At 48.7% G+C, this 19,540-nt stretch overlaps 1 non-coding gene across 1 annotated transcript; it reads right to left on the minus strand.

Annotated features, from left to right (window-relative positions):
- Positions 1 to 19,467: 19,467 nt before the first annotated feature.
- TRNAN-GUU (transfer RNA asparagine (anticodon GUU)) lies at positions 19,468 to 19,540 on the minus strand. The gene has a single exon. It is a non-coding gene; the product is annotated as a tRNA-Asn (tRNA).

Consider the following 19,540-nt stretch of genomic DNA (forward strand, 5'->3'; position numbering starts at 1 on the left):
AGATGCCCAAGGCCCGCTGGCAAGCAGTCTTCTAAGAGGCCACAGAAAGTCCCCACCAGCACCACCTGCCAATGTTTCCCACGTCTAGGGTCCTCCCTGCGGGAGCGTCCACAAGACCCTGTCGGCAGCCCACAAACCATGTGCTGGCTCCCCAGAGCGCTCCTGGGGCTCACGGGCAGTTGGCAGCCCCGCAGGAGTCTTCCTGCCAAGGCCCCTGGCAGCCGCTGCTTCTCAGGCAGGAGCAGGAGAGGCAGGCAGAGTGGGGCAGAACATGGGCAGCCTCGGGAAACGGATCACTCCCGCACCACCATGACCGTGAGCTCGCACCAGGATGATAGCGTGCTCGCATCACCATGACTGTGTGCTTTCACCACCATGACAGTGCTTTCACACCACGATGACAGTGCGCTCATGCCACCATGACAGTGCACTCGCGCCAGGATGACAGTGCGCTGGCACCACCATGACAGTGTGTTCGCACCAGGATGACAGTGCGCTCATACCACCATGACACTGTGCTCGCGCCACAATGACTGTGCACTCACACCACGATGACAGTGCGCTGGCGCCAGGATGACAGTGTGCTGGCGCCACCATGACAGTGTGTTTGCACCAGGATGACAGTGCGCTGGCGCCACCATGACAGTGCGCTCGCACCAGGATGACAGTGTGCTCACACCATGATGACAGTGTGCTTTCACCAACATGACAGTGCGCTCGCACCAGGATGACAGTGCACTTTCACCAACATGACAGTGCACTTGCACCAGGATGAGTGTGCTCGCGCCACCATGACAGTGTGTTCACACCAGGATGACAGTGAGCTTGCACCACCATGACACTGTGCTCGTGCCACAATGACTGTGTGCTCGCACCACGATGACAGCACGCTTGCTCCAGGATGCCAGTGTGCTCACGCCACCATGACAGTGTGTTTGCACCAGGATGACAGTGCGCTTGCACCACCATGACACGGCGCTCGCGCCACCATGACAGTGCGCTCACACCAGGATGACAGTGAGCTCACACCACGATGACAGTGCACTCGCACCAGGATGACAGTGCGCTCGTGTCAGGATGACAGTGTGCTCATACCACCATGACAGTGCCCTCGCACCACCATGACAGTGCGCTCATGCCACGATGACAGTGCACTCCCCGCACATGTTTCCGCACCTGTGGATGTGGCCTTCTCTTCGCCCCATCCCCCTCACCCCTGCACAGCCAAGGCCTCTCTGTGAGGAGGGAAGGAGAGCTCATCCCTGCAGAGGTGTACTTCTCAGGAGAGAGGAAAAGGGAGCCCCTGGCATCTCCCTCCAGAGGAAGAGAGAGATGTTCTAAGCTCTTGATGAATCTCTGAACACTCAGCTTAGGTCTTTTCTTTCAAGGTTAGTTCATCCATTATTTACCCTAGTGTTTATTCAGCACCCATTTATAAAGAGCCAGGGCTGGGAGTTGCCTCCACAAGGCACCGTTCAGGGACCCACAATTATTTAGTGCAAGGCAGGTAAGAATCCCTTAGCTGTTGACTAGGAGTGTGACCCCATGATTCAGATTTATGGAACAAGACCTGAGAAGAAACTTGGTTCGGAAGTAGGTGGGGTTGGACATAGAGCCCAGGCCCACTCCGGCTGTCCTTCACGCTTCTGGGAATGTCAGCTCTTATAACCACTGCATGGGGCCCCAGGGCCCAGGTGGTTTTATAGGGGGCCTGTAGAAGGTGCCTCCAACACACACACACACACACACACACACACACACACACACACACACACAAACTAGCACCTCAGAGACAGCCGACAGCTTATATGTTTCCAAGGCTCCCCAAGGTGCCAAAAGATTTCCCAAATTCAGAGGTTATCAGATTTTCCTGTGCATGCCATGGGAGCTGCTGTTAAATGCTAACATTTTGGCTCCTGTTGACTTCCCAGAGTTGTACAATGCCCTGTTTGCAGGGAAACTGACTCTACAGAGTTCTTGCAGGATCACCGGGTATGTCCGGACTCCCCCTTGGCACAGGGGTCTGGGATGGGAGGGGAGAGAGGGGCAGAGGTGGGGGTGGAGAAATCAGGAACTGCAGAGTTACCTCCTAGCTAAAGCGGGTGCCTTTTCACCCCATCTCCGCCAGAGCTGTGACACCTTCGCCAGAGTCCTGTGTGATGGGAAGCGATTTCTTTTCCTTTTCTGGGGGCCTCTTGCCTGACTAGCCTTCCGCAGACCAAACACACTCCAGATCAGGATGGGGGTGGGCACCATTTTCTCACTGCGGGGGTAGGAACAGTGCAAGGAGAGGAATCGAAGTTGCAATGTTATCTCACTTACTCATTTCCTTGTACCACGCAGGGAGGAAGGCTCATCGATTCAGGTCTGCAGAAAGACAGGTGCTCTGTGTGGGCACTTCCTCTTTCCTAATCTCTGTATCACTCCACTTAATCTGCCTCCTATTGCACCCCTGCAGCCTGGCGTCCACACCCCTGCCCCTCTTTAGGAAGTTAATCTTCCCCTCTACCACTTCTAGCCCCTCTACCCTCAATCCCCCACCCCTGTCTTGTGGCTTGGGAAATCCAGCTCCTCGGGCTTTGCTCAAATGTACAAAGAGCCTCTCCTCTGCTCAATTTTTGCTAGTTGAGGATTAGAGAAAATGAAAGGCAGAAAGGAAGATTTGTGGGCTCATATACCCAGGCATGGCTGGGAGGGGAGTCGGGCTTAGGCACGTCCAGGGCCACGGCCCAGAAATCCTCAGACTACTCCCTACCTACAGCTCTGTGTCTTTGCAGCCCGGCTCTCATGCAAGAGCGGAGAAGGTGGTGGATGTGTCCTTCCAGTTCAGGCTCCCCAGCAGTGAGAGCTGCAGGAGACCACCTCTGTTGTCAGCTAGAGTAGCAACCCAGTCTGGCCTGACTTGTGGAAAACCTGTTTTTCCTGTTAACACGGCTTCCTTCCTGGACCTTGCAGAATAATAATCCTGATACCTTGGTCCTGGCCCACCTTACAAGCTCCACGGTATGTCTTAGCAGCTGTTACTGGTTGAATTGCGTCCTCCAAAAAGATATGCTCAAGTCCTCATGCCTGGAACCTCAGAATGTGATCTTATTGGCAAACAAGGTCATTGCAGATGTAATTAATGAACTCACACTGGAGTAGGGTGGGCCTTTATCGTGTCTAAGAGGACAAGAGACACAGAGACAGACACTGTGGGGGGGGGACACCATGTGACAACAGAGGCAGAGACTGGAGTGATGGATCTACAAGGCAAGGATTGCTGGCAACACCAGAAGCTAAGAGAAAAGCATGGAACAGATTCTCTCCTAGAGCCTTTAGAGAGAGCATGGCCCTGCCAACACCTTGATTTTGGACTTCTAGCCTCCAGAACTGTGAGAGAATACATTTCTGTTGTGTAAGGCCTCCCAGTTTATGGTGCTTTGTTGCAGCTGCTCTAGAGAATGAATACAACAGGAGACATGGGTTGTACCAGCTCAAACTGATTCTTAAAGATCGCTAACCATCACTGCAATAGAAGAGGCTTGTGTCTCAAGTCACCCTACCAAATGGAAGACTGGGTTGAGACCTGCTAGGCTCTTGCCTGGTTCCTGTCACTCAACTCAGTTTCTTCCAGGAACAAGCATGGGGTAATATTAAAGGCGAAACAAATGACTCAGCAGACAGGCAGTATAAATGGACTTATAGGAGCCGTAGACAAGAAATGCTACACTAGCCATACTGGGGACTTGAGCAGTGCCTGCTTGCGACATGGTAATACAGTCAACCTGCAAGGGCCCTTTTTACTTCTGTCACTAAGTGAACAAAGAGTAGGCTCTGAACAGAAGTGGCTGTGCCCATGAACACCGCTGGGACCCAAACGTTTGCCATAACACTTTGTCTGGCTTTGGGTTTCTAAGACATTGATTCATTTAAGATATTAACCAGGCAGTTATCTTTTAAAGATTCAAAATTTGCAAATTTAATTAATGATCTGGAGACATTGCTGCTCATATTGCCAGTAGGGGTAGCCCTGTGGAAGGAAAGTTGAGTCTTTTGAGAAACTCCACCCATGAATCTTATGCCCTCTTGTGTACCTCTTGCCAGATTGAGAAGCACTGATATAGAATTAACTGAAGAAGTAAAACTCAATTTAAAAAAAAAATATATATATGTATGCATATATACATAAATATATATATATTCTGGATGTTTCTCTTTGTCCTCACTCTTCACTGTCATCCCAAGACATTCTGTAGCATCCTCACGGTTTGTGAGACTGACCCGCCTCCAGCTCCAACGGTGGGTTCTGATTTGCCCGGACTGATAGGTGCCATCCCTCCCCTTTCGCCTCAGTGGCCGATTCACTAATGCAGCCAGTGCAGAGCATGCAAATATTCCTCTCCCCAGTCTCCATTGCCGCTAGGGGGTGGCCACATGACCAACTCTGAGCTGTAAACAGAATTCTAGTTGGGGCCTCAGGAAGCTTTTTATGATGGTTTGGCTTTTTGGGTTTGGGGACTTTTTTTTCTTCTGATAAAAAGGGGCAGACTTAGCAGGGTTGTTCACCTGTTCGTTCTCTTCTTCTTCCCAGAAGCTAGAATGTGATGCCAGTGAGGAAGTGGCCATCTTGCTATCTGGAAAACAAAAACCGCTTGCTGAAAATGGTGGAGCAGAGAGCTACAGGGAACCTGGCTCTGAGCAGACAACTCAGTGTGGAGCAGCTTCCCCAGCCCCAGCCTACCTACCACTGGAAACGAAATAATAACCCTATCTGAATCACGGAAATCGGCATAAGGAAGAGTAGACGAGTAGATCAATAGAACAAAACAGAGAGCCCAGAAATAGATCCATGCTGGCCATAAAATTAGAACCTGATCTATTGAACTTCATCAAAATTTAAAGTTTCCACTCATCAAAGACATTAAGAATATGAACAGGCAAACCACAAACTGAGAGGAAATATTCACAATATATTTATCTGACAAAAAGCTTGTATCCAGAATATATATACTGCTATATGTTAAAAAGAAAACAAAGAAAAATACAACCCAATGTTTTTAAAGAATTAACTAAATAGTTCAAAGAGCATGTCACAGAGGAAGCTATAGAAATGGCCAATAAACACATGAAAAGATGTTCAATGTCATCAGTTATCAGAGGAATATAATCACAACCTCATGACATTTCACACCTACCAAAACGGCTAAAATATTTAAAACTGGCAACACCAACTGTCAGTGAGCATGTGGAACAATTGAACTCTCATACGCTGCCATTTTGGAAGTGTAAATTAGCATAGGCACTTTGAAAAACTGATGGGCGGTTTCTTAAAATATTAAATATGCACCTATTCATCACCCAACTCTTTTACTTCTGGTTATTTGCCCCCGGAAAATGAAAACTTATAAGCTAAAGGCTTATACAATCATGTTTTTAACTGCTTTATTCACAACAGGCAAAAACTGAAAACAGTCTGAATATTTATCAACCAATGAAAGGCTACACAAATTGTGGTATATTTATTCAATAGAATACTACTCAGCAATAAAAAGGAAAGGACCACTGAAACTTTCAGCAATGCGGATGAGTCCCATGAATGTTATGTTGAGCAAAAGAAGCCAGACACAAAAGAATACACTCTGTATTGTTCTATTTATATGAAGTTCTAGAAACAGGCAAAAAGTAGCTAGAGTAAGAGAAATCGGAACAGTGGTTGCCTGGGGGACAGGGTCAGGATTCACAAGAAAGGAATATGAGCTCATGTTCTAGGGTGATAAAAACGTCTTGTATATTGATGTGGTGGTTTTAGGAGCTACAGTACCTTTGTCAAAACTCATTGAACTGTAAACTTAAAATGTGTGCATTTACATTTACAAACCATATCTCAAAAAACAAAAAGTACCTTATTTGGTTAAGCCCCTGCAGTCAGGTTTCTGTTAATGTGGCCAAATATAATCCATCCTGATTCAGGAAGGAAAAACTAGAGTAAAAATATAAAGACAATAACGGGAAAATGAAGAACCAAAAGCAGTGTGGTAAGCAGCATCACCTCCGTCCACAAGTCCTTCAATCCTCAGAAGGGCATACCATTAATTGCATTAACCACATGGCTTAAAGGATCTTCTTGTGTAGGTGGGGGAGCTCTGTGCACGAGTCGAGTTGCATGGAAATAGGACACAGCTGGTTATTCCTGAGGGGAGACGGAGGCCCAAGGGAAGGTGAGGTACCAGACGTTCCCGGCATCCCAGGACCAGCTTTAGACACTCACAGCCAGGAAACTGGATGTGTGAATCAAAGGTACCCAAAGCTTTGAAGTTCCAAGAGGCCCCAACTAAAAAAAGAATTGGATTTGCTAAGGGAGAAGATGGGGGTTATCCCTGGTGCTTTGACTCTTTCTGAGGTCCCCCTGGCACTTCTGTCCCCGTCCCGCTTTCAACATGTCCACATACATGTGATTTGGTTTTAGCTCAGGGCGGTTTTCACAGGAGTATAGGACCCTGCTGTGCAGATCTCTTGCCTTGCCCACTTATTACTACCCAACACGTATAGTCTCATCCTCTGGTTCCAGGGCAGGTGTTCTCCCCAAATCCTCTTCTATCCCCGCCAGCCCAGCCCACCTGAGGCTTCAGGAAGGAAATCCTGCTATTGTCCATCTAGAGTAGACTTATGTCCATGCACACCACCCAGGGTAGACTTACGTGGGGCCTTCACCTCATTAGCAAAAGACTGTCGTCTTCCGATCCCCACACATTCTCCGCATCCATGCAGTCAGTCCTCACGGAGAAACAACCACCACCTCCTATTACTAATCTTACCGCCGCTCCGAGGGCACACACCAGGTAAACGCTTTGATGATGGTGACTGCTATAGTGATTATATTCCCCCAAAGAGTGGCTCTTTTTCTTCAAAACCCCTAAATTCCAGGGACCACATGAGTTCAGAGTGACAAATGATGCCGTTTTGCTGAACCCTAATCCTCACAACCAAGAAGGTGGCCCTGCCTGTCCCCAGCAGCTTTGCTGGCATTCCTGCCTTGAGCGGCCGCTACACATTTGTTCCAACGGGGCACAAAGATGTCACTGACACAAATGCTTTGTTCTGCACTAAATCCATCTTTCGCCTTTTCCTGTAGTCTGTGCTTCCACCTTTAAAAATGCCACATGGGGGGTGCGCTTGGGTGGCTCAGTCGGTTAAGCCTCTGTCTTCGGCTCAGGTCATGATCCTGGGGTCCTGGGATTAAGTCCTGCATTTGCATCCGGCTCCCTGCTCAGCAGGGAGTCTGCTTCTCCTTCTCCCTCTGCCCCTCCCCCTGCTCGTGCTCTCTCTCTCTCTCTCTCTCTCTCTCTGAAATAAAGAAATAAAATCTTTAAAAAAGAAATAAAAATGCCACTTGGCATCAAAATGATCATAAACACATTTATGGCTATGGGTCCTGGGCTTGCAAGATGGTATTCCTACATAAGGGGGGCCTTCAGCACCGAGGATGCTCATCCTAATCTATGTAGATTACCATAACCCTAAAACACATAATTTTAAAATTCTTGCAGAGAACTCTTACAAGTCTGGAGGACAGTCCTTGTATTCTTTTTTTTTTTTTTTACAAATATTGTTTTTTTTTCTTTTTTTTTTAAAATTTTTTTTTTTTTTTTGGGGAGAGAGAGAGAGAATGAGAGACAGAGAGCACGAGAAGGAAGAGGGTCAGAGGGAGAAGCAGACTCCCCCGCCGAGCAGGGAGCCCGATGTGGGACTCGATCCCGGGACTCCAGGATCATGACCCGAGCCGAAGGCAGTCGCCCAACCAACTGAGCCACCCAGGCATCCCAGTCCTTGTAGTCTCATACCCAGCCTCGGCCAGGGACTGCAGACCCCATCCGAGAAACCATTCACCCTTCTCAAGCTTCCCTCAGTGCTCTCTTGCTTTGCCCCAAATCTGGCTCCATCTGAGGCAACGGGACATGTTACAAATCCCAAAGCGTTTTCGCTCAGGCCTGTTCTAGGATCTATAAAAGCAATACATAGGTCCTAGTGGGTTTCTCACATTACCTGGCCAGGTATTACCTTCGGGTGTGATGTAACTGTCGTATAAAGAAATTGCCTGGGAAACTTCCTTCCCCTTGGGATTCATGGACAGGCTTTTTTTTTTATTTTTCAGCTGCTGATTGACACTGAAGTTGGTAGGCGTCTGCAGCAGAACAGAAGGGAATGAGATGGAAGCTTTCTCTAAAACTTGGGGTCTGACGGCCTGTCCCCCAGCAGGCTGGCGCTGCAACAGACTCTCACTTGTCAGGCCCCACTGAAGCTCCCTCCTCCGCGGGCCACTGGCTGTCCACAGGAGAAAGAGCTCCAGGAAGAGGATGCTGCTCTTCAGGCTGCGAAAGGCCACATGCTAAAAATATCAGTGGCAGAGCCTGTCACCAGGGAACACTTGGCAGTGACGAAGATGTGCTGTGAAATGGAACAGCCTTGTCCTTTAGGGAGAGATTTCTCAACCAGCCGGATCTGTGACTGAGCCTGGTGGTCAGCCCTCCGCGGAGCTCTGAACACGGGGAGGGCTCTCTCCAGGAGACAGACGCCCCCGCTTCTTTATTCCCGCGCACCCCGGCCTCTGCGTTTCCTTTTCGGGGACATGAGATGACGGCTCCCCCGTGTTCCTGCGCTCAGAGCCCGGGAGTCAACTCCGCCGCTCCTGTGCCCTCGCTCCCCACGTTGAAATTGATGCACCTCTTTCCGTTTCCAACCGCCCCCCACCCCGCGGCGCCTCCAATTAGGCTCGCTCATCATCTCTCGTCTGGACTACTGCGGTGGCCTCTTAAATTATCTTCCTGCCCCCGCACTCCTTTTGCTAAATTAGATTAGGTACAGCATCAGAATGATCATCCTTTATGTTAAGAAACACACACACACACACACACACACACACACACACACACACACACACACCAGTGCCCCCATTGCGTGCAAGTACAGCTCCTTGAAAATCAAGGCTTACCCCAAACTCCTCCCCAAGCCTTCATTTCTGTACAATGTGTCTCTCGTTGTCTAACAAATTGCCCCCAAAACCAGAGGCTTAAAGCATCAACAAAACTTGTTATCTTGCAGTTACTGTGGGTCAGAAACTCAGGACCATCTTAGCTGAGCGCTTCTGGCTCAAGGTCTTCTGTAAGTTTCAGTCACGATGTCACCTGGGACTGCAGTCATCCGAAGCCCTGGCCCAGTGCCAGGAGATCAACTTTCAAGATGGCTCATTCACACGGACGGCAGGTTGGTGCGGGCTCTTGGCAGGAGACTTCTGTTCCTTCCCCATGCGGGTCTCTCCCTAGGCTGCCGCGTGGTCTCGTGCGGAGGCAGCTGGCTTCCCCCAGAGCAGGCGATCCAGAAAGCAGCAGGGAAGTAGCAACATCTTCCGTGACGCACTCTTAGAAGCCACACGCTGTCACTTCCTCCATGTTCCATTGGTCACACAGACCAACCCCCATACAACTCTGAAAGGACTCCAAACGAGCACGAGTCCCAGGAGGTGGGAATCATTGGGTGCCATCTTGGAGGCAGTTTCCCATCTTGACCCTCACTCTCTCATCCTGTGCACCTTGCATCGTAGTCACACAAATGATCCTCCTTCCACTTCTCCCTGACAAAATCCTACCTATCCTGCCAGGACTCACTGCCGTGAAGTCCTCCCACATCCCATAAGCTTTAATAAATTCCTCTTCTCCTGGTCCACTTAGCATTTCTACTTCTATTATAGTACTTATCACATTCTGCCTTGTTGGATGCAAATGTATCTACCTCCAAAAACTCCCAAAAGAGAGAACCCATGACTTATTCTCATGCTCACCCAGTCCTTGGCAAAGTGCTTTCAGAAGAAGATGCTGTGTGTGAGTTTATTGAATTGAATGTGTCTTCCTTCCTGTCAGGGTTACTGGTTGGGCTAAATCCTAAAAGCGAAGAGACGAGACTATGTCCTTTAGCATCATACTATGTGCTTGCTACGTGCTAGCTGCTGGGGATAAGTGTGGTCCTTGCTGACGTAGCGTTACAGCCTAATGAAACATTTGTAAATTCTCATAAATGGCTGGACAAATGAAGCTGCATTTAAAATTCTCTACTCCGTCAACTCAGCATATCAGAATATCCCTAATATTTGAAAAATATTTTACCTAGAAGATTTTGTGGCTCCATCTTTCCACTTGATTCTCAACTTTTTTATGACGGTTCCTACTCATTCACCTACCTACTCATCCATTCATATACTCAGAAAACACTCACTGAGCACGTGACCGTGGGTATTTGGAGATAAACAAGATGAAGTTTCTCCTCCCAAGACCTTTGAAGTCCAGTGGAGGAGACAAACGGGTACACAAAGAACGGTAACACAACTGTTGGCACAACAAAAGAGAGTAGAAGCAGCATATTCCCAACAGCAATTCTCCTCAGCCTGCACGGTGAGGAGTGGAGCCCCCCCTTCTGCTCTAGAAGCTCCTGAGAGCAAGAGTAACCTCCACAAACTACATCAGAGATAAACAGCGGTGTCTTTTTTGTCCAGAAAGATCTGGACACCCTCCCCTGGTCCCTAGAACAAAACCTCCCTGCCAACCCCTCTCTCTTTCTAAGCAGGGAATTGAGAGCCAAGAAAGGAAACAGGAACGGGATTGCCTGTCTCAATGGCAAAGTTGAATTCGCCCGGTGTGAATTCTCGGCAGCATGCCTTCTCTGGAAAATGGATCAGTCCTCACCACAGGCCGCCCGGCACTGTCCATCCCCACTCAGAACCGGGGTGGCCAGCCTGGAGAGCACAGGCATACCGATGATTCAATAGCAGCGACTCTATGACTCTAGAAACTGCTGATCATCTAGGAAGGGAAAAAATAAACACGGGCTCACATATTAAATTCCTAGGAAATCAGTGCTCTTTCTACAGTTACTGTATTTTTCTGAATCGTGAATAAGAATACCTGGGCAGTCCCATTGTTTGGTATATGGATCCAATAATGGATGGAATATTTTACCTCGTTGTTTTCCTGGAACCCTGGGACATATGATTGCTAAAACAACCCTCATAAATGCTCATTTATTTTTAATGCATTTATTTTAATGCACGCAAAATATATCATACACATAAAAAGGCTTTATAAGACATATGCACAGTTTAAAGCTTAATAAACTGAACATCATGTGCCCACCACCCCACTCAAGAAATATATGTCAGTTTATTATGAATAATAAGAGTTAACATTTTCTGAGCACTTATTATGTGCCAGACATTGTTCTAAGCACTTTACATATTTTATCTGATGGATCCTCACAACAACCTTATATGGTAAGTATTACTATTATCATTTCGCAAATGGGATAACAAGCCTCGGTGAGGGAGCTTGCCCGAGGACACACAGATAATAAGTGGTTGAGCCGGAATAAAACCCTAGACAATGTGCCTCTAGAGCCCACACTTTAAATCACTACACTATACAGAGGCCCTTCCTTGTACAGAATATTGGGACAAAGTGACCATGAAATGAAACATGTATGCAAACCAAATTTCTCCACTGACTCCTACTCTTACATGGAGGGTGAGCTGGGGGTAAAAGCAGGAGAGAAGCCCTGGCTTAGAGGGGGCTAAGGAGTGTGTGGGGGGGTGGTGAGAGGCAGGGGGGTATATACAGAGAGACCATCTCTGTCAGGCTCTGTAGCTACCCTTTCCTTTCATGGTCATGCTACTGACGTCCCAAGTGTTCAGAGACTATGTCCTGTCTCATATAAAAAGGTAAGATCAATGTTCACTAGTTTGAGAAGCCTATAAAAATTACCCCCCACCTCTTGGGGCCTGGGTGGCTCCGTCGGGTAAGCCTCGGACTCTTGGTTTCGGCTGAGGTGGTGATCTCAGGTTGTGAGACCGAGCCCCGCATCACGCTCCATGCTCAGTGGGGAATCTGCTTCTCCTCTCTCCCTCTCCCCTTCCCCTACCCGCCCTCTCCACTTGTGCACTCTCTCCAAAATAAATAAATAAATCTTTTGAAAAATGACCCCCAAAGCTTTCTGAATACTTCACCCTTCTGCCCACAGAAGTTTCCTCACAACACCCTGCTCTTTGCAAGTAATGACAGCATCGTGCTTTCGTTACCAAGATACACGAACAAGGGGACCTCCGGAGTCACGGAGTGAATGAGAAGGGAAAGCTAATTTTTGGCAACGTGGCTCATTTCCCTCTGTATGTTGGCTCACAGAATATACTACACCATGATTCAGCAATGCCTCCCTGCCCACAGAAGGACAGCTATGCTGGATTTGAACCGAGCATTCAAGCCGATGTTTCTCCATGTTGCTTCTTTAACACGCTCTCTGCCCATAATTGATTACAAATATCTATTTGGGGGAATTTGGTTCCCTCAGTTCCTCACCTTGCAATCACCTTAATGGAAAAAGTCAAATACTTCAGTTCCTGGAAAAGTCCAAACAGCACCCCAAGAGTAAGTGTTCAGGCTACTCTCCAGAGTGGCAATGGCTGGTGACAGCAAAGATTCCAAACTCGGGCCTCTCCCTCACCACACTTCCACCCCACCCCACCCCCAGGCAGTGTCACACGGGAAGCCTAAGGCAGGGAATTAGAGAAGAGAGCTTGCCACCAAGCCCCCTAGATTATCTGACCCCACAGGTCTTCATGATAATAGCTTGAAGGAGAGGAGCTGGAATATCTTGGTAACTCGTGGACCGGCAGGAAGCCTTTGCACAGAGAACTGTTGTCCTCATTATCATAAGGAGGTGGGACCCAGATTGAGTCTCAGTGACGAGCTGGATCCTTCTGTGATGGGGGCTCTCCAGATGGGCAGAAGCCACTGACTGTCCACAGGGAGGAGGAGGCTTCATCTGAAACAGGGTGCTGGAGAACACGAGTTGCCAGCCAGAGCAGACGGGATTGGGGGGTGCTGTGAGGTTTCCCTGCAGCATCCAGAAGACTGCACAGAACACTGCACATGGCCTGGCGTCTAGCCACCTGCGATGGACCGACCAGCACATCTGATGGGCAGGCGGGGGGGGGGGGGGGGGGGGCGGGGGGGGACAGTGGCCCCTGCTGGCTGAGGTTGGCCACATGCTTTTTGTGGGTCCCTGAGGAGAGGTTATGGACTTCTTTTCACTTTCAAAAAAAAAACAAACTTCTTCGGAACACATTTTGACAAATGAGGATTGGCGACTATAAAACGTCAAAGGGAATGTTCAGGTTTCTAAATGGGGTTCTAGCAGATGGAAGAGCCAGTGGGCAGCTTACACCACAGGCTCCTCTGGCCCAGGACCGACAGCAACATTTTCCCGATAAGCTAGCCCAGGACCCTGTGACAGAGCCAGGAGCCAACTAGTGGTTCCTTCCTAACAACAACAACAAACCCCTGAGACCCACGCTGTGATTGCCAAACAGCAGACAGAGGTAAAAGATGTAAAGGCAGAAGCACAAGGCAGAGGATGTAATGATGAAAAAAATCCCATTACCTGCACCTACAGACACCTATGCCTCAGGGTTATTTTGCATCAAATGCAAACTTTATCCTGAAAGAGCCAAAAATGATATTTAGAGCCTCAATGATCATGGAAATTTTTAATTCCACAAATAACTATTAAGGGGGAAAAAATGGTTTCAATGAATATATTTATTTTAATCTCAGTAGACTGGCATGCAAGGGACCATGGCCTTTTTTTTCCCCCAAATGTCTGAAATCAGAGTATTGGTGGAAAGAAAAGATTGTTTTAAATGACCCAGCTTTAGAATGGCAGACAAAAGACCAGGAAGGTCTGTCTGTCTGTCCGCAGCAGTCAGGCACACCCTGGGATGGGCTGGGGGTGGGGGGTAGGGAAGAGAGCGAGCGGGGAGCCTGCTGCAGAGCCTTGTGGGCCAGTTCTGCCCCTTGCTTTCCCTCCCCTCCTCTTCTTGTGATGCTTCTGCTCTTCCTCTCGGCCCTTCCCTTCTGACTTCCACTTTCTTTACTCCCTCCACTGCACAAGCTACATTTGTCTTTCCTTCCACACCCATTCTTAGAATAACCTTCCATTTCCACACCCAAATCCCTCTACTTTCCACCCTTCAGACCTCTCACTGAAGATGGGGAGTGTGCCACCATTAACGCTGTTCCCAAACGCCAAAGCACAGAGCACATTAGTGCCAGGACATAGGTAGTCATAGTGCAGATGTGAACAAGACTGGGTCCTCCTGGCCTCAGACAACTTCCAGTCTAGAGAAGGCAGCAGACAGAGGCCCATAGAACGGAACTCTAAGCTGAGTGGGCTAAGGCATAAAAGTAGAGTTAATACTATGGGTGAGCAGACCCTAGGAGGAGCCCAGATTCAGGAGCGCTTGCTGAAGGAGGCAGAAACTGAGCAGAAGGGCAGGGGCCCGCATTTCTTATCTCTGAAGCCTCCTGTGAGAATGTTCTGTAGAGATGTCTTCACGGGGGTAGGGAGAAAGTGTTGACGGAGAGTTTCAGCACCCACTTACTTAACTGCCGGAGCTGAGCTCGGCACACCACCCTGCTCTTGGCTCCACACCAGCTCACACCACCAGCTCTGCACTCCTTGGGATTCTGTCTAGAGGTGCAGAGCTCAGGGGAGATTACCAGAAGGGAGCAGAGAGGATCTTAAAGATCTTCCCTTCCCCGCCCTGGAATGAAGAATCGAAGGCACACCCAGGACCTCAGCGGGCCTCATGCCCCGCCCCAGGCCCCCCTCCCCCAGGCCCCTCCGCGTAAGGGCTTCCAGCCTGCCCATCCTCCAGGTCTGACTCAGGACCACAGGGGAGGTGAGGAAGTGGAGAGGGAGGGGGAAAGCAGATGATTCTTTCAAGAATCTGTTCTGGAGCAAACCACTTCCCCTCTCTGGGCCTCAGTTTCCTCATCTGTACAATGAGAAAGCTGGCCTTTATCAGCCCGGATGCGACAGCTCTGTTCTGCTTCCTGCTGTCCTTCAGTGTATCTTTCTTTTCCTATAAGGTGGGGCTCTTCTCAGTCCGCCTATCATCATTGTCCGCTGGGACAAGAGCCCCCCAGCCCCAACCCTGCTCAGGCTCTTTTTCAGATCCCCTCTCCTTTATGCATTCTTTCTCAAAACCGTGGCTTTTCTCTTCCCCCGCCTGGGGCTTCGCAAGGTGAAGCAGTCCACGCTGCTGGAACTTGCTGGAACTTTGGGGCGGCTCTTCTCAGCTTTCAGTGGGCGCTCCCGCACACCCAGAGACAAGAAGCGGGGCTTTCAAACTGTCTGCTCAGCACATTTGAGAGAGCCCTCAGATTTCTCAGCGGCTGCAAGAAAGAGCCATTAACCCCAGCCGGACTTGCAAAAGGGAATTTCGAATCTCTGAAAGGCCGGCGGAGCCAGATTGAGGAAACTGCCTCCTATTTTTAAAATCGTGGTTAAGACTCCAAGGAAGAATTAGGTAGCATGCTTGTTGCAAGACAGAAGCCTAGGACCCTCCAGGTAGCAGCAAGAACAGGGTCTGACAGTGGTACTCAATCAGCGCTGCCGATAAAGGGGAGAATGGATGATCCTGTCGCAGAGGATGGTCCCTCCTCTTAGAACCTTGTCAGAGAAATGGGCTTCTCTAGGTATACTCCATATGGAAAGCTAGGACAACAGTCCTGTGCATGTAAGATACATTTCCCTTTGGATCTTTTTGCTGGAAACTTCCTTCTGCCTTCATTCTCCTGAAGTAGCTCCTGAAAGAACCCTGACAGAACACACTCGTTGGGAGGGCTTGTAAAGGAGAGCGGGCTGCAAAGGTGACCCAGGCGCGCGGCTGGCGGGACCCTCCTCCACTTGGCCATTCGTCCAGGGCCCCACCTTTGTGTCCCCACCCCCTTCAGTCTCCCTGGGAACAGATCTGAGAAGCAAGGCCAGCAGAACTTCCATCCCCACTCCAAAAGGCTCATCCTGCTATGCAAGGGGTGAGTTTTTAAATAAATGTCATAAATTTACCTATTCTTATCACTTAGACTAGTCTTGATCTCTCCCTACACGAAACTCCTTCAGCATTTGTGTTCTGTAGCATGAGAGCCCAGCATCCAATAATCTCTGCCTTTTATTACTTTAATCCTTTTGATGCACATGCCCAGTCTCCTCAACCAAAGTGCAGGTTGTTCCCAACATGGACTGCACCTTGTTCACCTCTGTCACCCTGGTCCCGATCAACGTATCTAATTCATAGTTAGTGGATCTTGTGTGTTTTTTATCTTGGTTTATTACACAAATAAAACATGCTCACAGTAGGATTACATATTTATTGGCAGAGTAAATCACCACAGAATAGAGTGCACAGCCTCCAAAGCAATTAAAGAAATGCAAATTTTTTAAAATGGAAGATATTCTTGTATGTGTATTAAATTAAAACAAATCAATAAAAATGAAAAAATGCTATGCAGAAGTGATTATGCAAAAGAATGTGCTTACATAGCATTGGAGGGGGACTGTCATTTGGCGCAAGATTCTTGAATGCTACCTGACAACATCTTACAGGAAGTACAAAGATCCCTTTGCCTTTTAATTGAAGATACAAGTGTTAGACCTGGGATCTGGGCATCCTGACGCTTCTCCATTCTAAATTCTCCTCTCCTTGCTGCCTTTCTCTCTGTGTGTCTCTGTCTCCCTGTCTCTTTCTCTCTCTCATCTCTCTGGCCATCGCCCCCGGCTGCAGATTTCCTTCTGCCACTGTGTTTGTCCTCAACCGCATTACCAAGAGCCCGTCCTCATTCTGCTCCAAAGTAGATTTCTCCCTGAGCCAGACTTCAGCCATCTGTCCCTCCAAGTGTCTTCTCCGGTGTCAGATAAGTCCCGCTTTGCTTATGTTCCTCCTATGAGAGACTTCCCCAAGCCCTCCAGGGCGAAACCAGTCATTCCCTGTGAGACAGCACCAAACATCAGCACTCCGCGTGCAGGCCAGACGGCCATTCTCTCCTCACTGGGAGTGAGTGTGGGGGGCAAAACCCAAGAGCAGAGGCTCAGAGGCTCTTCATGCGGGACCCCCATGGGCCAAGGCCAGCAGCGGGGTTGTGGACTCCATCCCCCACATGCCTTCCTCCCCTAACTTGCTCCCAGGCTGAGAGGAAAAGAGAAATGGGCGGGGGGGGGGGGAATGGAGGGGGGAAGGAAGTGCTTGTGGTGGTTTTCTTACTTGGCTGGTACTGTTGATAAGTCCTCTCCACTGTCCGGTGCCTGCCCGCCGTCATGGCAGCACACATCATCCAAATGCTGCCTGCTTCTCATCTGAATCAGTTTTGGAGGGTCCACTGTGATCCCTCCATGGGGAACCTCCCAGAAGCACAGGGCCTTGGCGCAAATTCTGTAGCAGATGCTAGAGGTGCCACGGCTGGAGACAGGAGGCCCACCACTCTCTTCACGGTGGGACAGCAAGTTCTTTCCTTTTATTCTTTTTTCTCTTTATTGGAATTTAGTTGACATACAATGTTACATTAGTTTCAGGAGTTCAATGTAGTGAATGGACAATTCTATACGTGACATAATGCTCACCACCACAAGTGTAGTTACCGTATGTCACCATACAATGTTATTACAATATTACTGGCTAATTCTTTTCATCCCTGTGGCTTATTGATTTTGCAAGTGGAGGGGTGTACCTCTTAATCCCCTTCCCCTACTTTGCTCATCTCCCCCACCCCTCCCCTCTGGCAGCAAGTTCTTGTAGAGAGAATCCAGGGCACCTGCAGGGCTGTAACCTACTTTGAGGGATCCAGGAATGGAGATTTCTTTGAGGAGCAATGTTAGCCTAAGAGTTCTAAGACATTTCCCCCTCTTCTCCCTCCCTGAGACAGAAGCTGAGTGCTTTCCTCCCCAGATCAAGAGAGAAGTGAAAGGAAGTTTAAGGAAGGCGCTGGAAGAAGCGGGAGCCCCTCTCACACACAGAAGGACATGTGCTTAGAGCTGCTGCAGGATTGGCAGAAGGAGGCAGGATGGTTCTTGCAAGAGCTTGAATTGTGTCCCTTGAGTTTGGGAGGCGTAGAGCCTGGTGCCAGGGGCATGGGATGAGGACAAGAGTGGGAACAGCCTGTGCTTCTGGAATTTGTTGACGAAAGATGCACGGGTCTCCGGTTGCACAACAGTGTGAATACAGTTAACCCTACTGATCTGGGCATTTAAAGATGATTAAGATGGCAAAGTTTATAATATGGTTTTGAGACAATTTAACAAAAAGAAGAGGGATGCATAGGGTTTTCCACGACCCAAATGGGCACCGTGGAAGGTAGCAGTTTTGAGCCCAAAGGGATCCCTACCCAGAGAACTGCCCACCATCAAGAAACCTAAGGAGAAAGAGGCTAGACCTGTCCTGCTTCTGGGGACAGGGACCAAGCCGAGTTGTGGAAGGTCACCTTGAGAAGGATTACTCACTTGAAGGGCTAGACATGCACAGACTCCCCAGCAGAGGGGTCAGTCTGGAACCTCAAACAGGAACACTAGGGCCTGGCTATTTCTGTTCAATGTGGCACACCTCTCGTGGACAGCTGCTGGTCCAGAGGTCTCCACGGGGTTGGCCAATACTTTCTCAGATTCCCATCAAAGTCTGGGGTCTCTCTGTCCAACCCTGTTTCCTCCATCATCTGTTACAGCCATTGCTCCCCAATAAACCTCTTGCACTCATAACTTCACCTCAGGGTCTGCTCCCAAGAGGATCCAAACTGTCACCATTTCAGAATTTCAGAACTGGTTTCCCTAAATCATGATAAATGGCTGCAGGTTGAGCTAGCATCTCTCTTCAGAATGTGTGAGCACTTTTCACCCTTTTCCCTCAGTTCTGAAACCCTAGCACCTAATATCCTATTACCGATTGTGTAAGCGAACTTTCCACTAGATAACATTGCAGTAACAAAACCTAAAATCTCTGTGGCTTACAACAACAGAGGTTAATTTATTTTTTAAGACTTTAAGTAATCTCTACACCTAGCATGGGGCTCAAACTCACAACCCCAAGATGAAGAGTCGCATGCTGTATGGATTGAGTCGGCCAGGTGCCCAACAAGGGTTTATTTCTAACTCACTATATATGTTACCAGTCTCCTCTAGATGTCTTCTCATAACAGAATCCAGGCTAAAGGAACAGCCTCTATCCTGGGTGTGCCTTTCTAAAGACAGAGGGAAGAGAGCAAAAATGCTGGTGGAAACGTGCAAAGCTCTGCAGGTTTCTCCCACTCACATGTTATTAGCCAAAGCAAACCTGACAATAAGGCACGGAAATATATTTCTGCCACAGTCCCAAGGCACCAGGCAAGAATATCTAATCCTCCTTTGGAGGAGCAAATATTTGAAAATATGCCAGGCCCGAGGTCTGGGAGAGTTCTTGGCCTTTTCTGCCAGGATGGCAGCTGTAGCTATAGGAAACACAGCCCTATTCCACACAGGAAGGAAACGAAGCGGACGGGGGGCAGATAAACAGGAAGAACTGCTGGCTGAGTCTGTCTGTCTCAGTCTTTTTTTTTTAAGATTTTTATTTTTAAGTGATCTCTATACCCAATGTGGGACTCGAACTCACAACCCTAAGATCAACAGTCTCATGCTCTACTGACTGAGCCAGCCAGGC

Source organism: Callorhinus ursinus, unplaced genomic scaffold, assembly GCF_003265705.2.
Source record: "Callorhinus ursinus isolate GAN/ISIS: 27379988/994484 unplaced genomic scaffold, GSC_fseal_2.0 scaffold7, whole genome shotgun sequence".
In the NCBI taxonomy this organism is placed as follows: Eukaryota; Metazoa; Chordata; class Mammalia; order Carnivora; family Otariidae; genus Callorhinus; species Callorhinus ursinus.